Consider the following 2925-nt stretch of genomic DNA (forward strand, 5'->3'; position numbering starts at 1 on the left):
TCACACACCCAATACTCTGTATTACACCATGATGACAGCTGACAATGTAACGCAAATGTCTGCCGAAACAAATCAAGCAACTCACATGCTATAGCTGATAAAAAATGGAAATCAAGACTTAGAAATATTTCATCATGCTGAAAGCAATGTTCTTGTTGTCTGAAACAGTGTAAGATTTACAAAAGTATTTTCTGAAATAATTTAAAGGGATATCATGTCAGTGTATATTTCTGTAACAATGGTCTCTGAAGTCAGCCATGATGGTAGTACATGTATTAGCAGATGTTCACCGATTTCCGATTATGGCCAGATTATCTGTCCCCTACTGTTCCTGATGGGGACTGACCAAGCGGACATCGACCCTTCTCGCTACTACAATGCCATCTAATGGTGTTGCTGTCATGAAGAGTTATTTTAAGTTAAAGGAGAATACGAGTGAATTACAATAATTTGCTGGGTGAAAGATAAAGTCATCAGAAACATATTCCCAAATTTTCAATTAAAAATTATGTATAAGTATGTTTTAATCGTGAAAACAGTTTCAGTAAATCTCAGCTTCGGCCATTATAAATATTTTGCTGGAACCCACGTGACCTTTCCGTTCGTGACGTCAAATGTGCCTGGAGTCCGCCATATTGCCAAAGACCAAGAGCTACAGTAGTACAAATCGTGTTGTTTCTGTCGTTTTTGTAAATGGTACGATGGTGTATTCTGTTGCCTGGGGATGCACGGAATCATCGAACAATAGAAAGCCACCATTTCTTCCGTTTTCCAAGTAAAGAGACAGACTTAGGCAAGAGAAATGGCCCGATCATGCCGAGTCGGACGCATATGAAAGTGACAAGCACACATTGGGCATATAAATCCCAAAGCTAGGTTGAAGAAGGAAGAATTACCCACGATATTCATTTATACTCCATCATTCCCTGTTACAGTTTACTGTCAGTGGTATTTTTAACATAAATTAAATCAAGTACGATTGCCAGTCGAATTGCCCCCGCTGCAAATTGCCCCAGCAAATTTGGTCAAATTACCCCGGAGTTTTGGTCAAATTGCCCCAGTGGGATAGTTAAAATGCCCCAATTTATTTAAAATGATTAAATAAATGCATAGTTTTGTCAACTTTGATATTATGTTCTTCATATAAAAGTATATACATAGTATTGAGTTTACTGATGGAACATTTATCAGAAATATTACTTCTTAATAACTTTTATATGAAGAACATAATATCAAAGTTTACAAAAAATATGCATTTACGGCATATATTTAATCATTTTAAATAAATTTGACCAAATTAGAATGAATGACCAAATTTGCTGGGGCAGTTTTGTCGCTGGGGCAGTTCCACTGGTACCCATGAGATATATATTATCAAAATCAGTAAGAGATTTCACATGAGCTTGAAAATGTTTCGCTATGACGTTCTTTTCGGTTTGGAGCCCTAAATGCTGCAGACTAGCCGAAACATTGCCGAATACAACGGCAAATCATGAAGTACTTGTTGCTTTCATTGTTTTCCATTTTGTCCAATTACGCACGTCGGCATCAGACTCGCTATTTGTCAGTAGTGTGTGCCGTGAAAGTTGTTCTGTGTTCACATTGGCTGACAAGATGCCATTCTAAGGCTATGGCCGAATACCATAATATTTCCATAACCAAACACTGGGGAAACATACATTGTCCTGACAAGTATTTTATAATTACATGACACAAAAGGAACTGCAATCACATGGCAAAAAATATAATTCTTAGGGACTGGTCATATACTTATAGGGGTGGGTTTGCTGGTTGGAACTGTATCACATTTTGCTGTCAAATAGTATTCTTGTTAAATGATATGGTATATTTTAAAATTTATTTTGAACTCAAGTGGTGACTCCGTTTCGCTTGATTCTTCTTCTTCATCTTTACTGGAAGATTGTCTTGCAAGATGTAAAATCGGATAATACTGATACGGTCTAACATCCATTTCAGAAGTGACATCAGGAACACCTTTTACTGCTTCAGAATCCATGAGCACTGTTTAGTTGTGAGGTGAAATCAAAGAGGCAGCCATCAGCAACAAGGCACATATACCCATACGTGATACCCCTCTGCTCATTAACTTTTGGGTGTTTCCGTAAAAGGCGGAAATACGAGTACGTGTTTTGTGTTTTTATTGCTATTTTACAAACTTTTTGTTCAATTTTAATCACGGGCGGTGACTTTTAGAACATGCAATAAATAAAGAGTTTTGTTTCCGTTCGGATTCTGCTCTAAAGGACAAAATAAGGAAGTGAACCTACTTTAAATTTCCTGGCAATCTATGGCATCATTAAACAACATTTGTTGAAAAAAAAGAATAGAGTATCATTACACAAAATGTCCATGTTTGCATGCAAACCTAGAACAGGTATTCTAAACTGGTCACAGCAAAACAGCTCATTTTGCCATGACATATAGACTACAAACGCAAAGATAAGAATTGCATACATCAGGTAGGAATATCAAGGGTACTTTTGTTTGAAATAAATCTAAGTGTATTTTCAATATCTTTAAAAAGAATATTTCATACACAATGTTTCAATTTGAGCTTACTTATTCTTTTGAGATGTTCATAATATATTTTGTCATTAATTTTCTAGTCAATTTCTGGCATTGCTGACATTCTGCTTTACTATAACAGGGGCACGATAGTGAAAGGTACCGGTGTTCTTTGTTCTCTGACCATTTACATTCACATACACAATGTTTCATGAGGTGATCAATTCACATATATCCTCTTTCAAATGGAATGTTGTTACAAATGAGGAAAACACTTTTGTATGTAACAAACTTTGCTGTATGTTTCAAGGGTTTCTGTTAGTTAATTTTGAACATATTCTTTTGACAAACACAACTTGACCAAAATGATCCGCTAACAACAGAAATTTATACAGCAAC

The sequence above is a fragment of the Haliotis rubra genome, unplaced genomic scaffold, assembly GCF_003918875.1.
Source record: "Haliotis rubra isolate DU_JTF1 unplaced genomic scaffold, ASM391887v1 Scf587, whole genome shotgun sequence".
In the NCBI taxonomy this organism is placed as follows: domain Eukaryota; kingdom Metazoa; phylum Mollusca; class Gastropoda; order Lepetellida; family Haliotidae; genus Haliotis; species Haliotis rubra.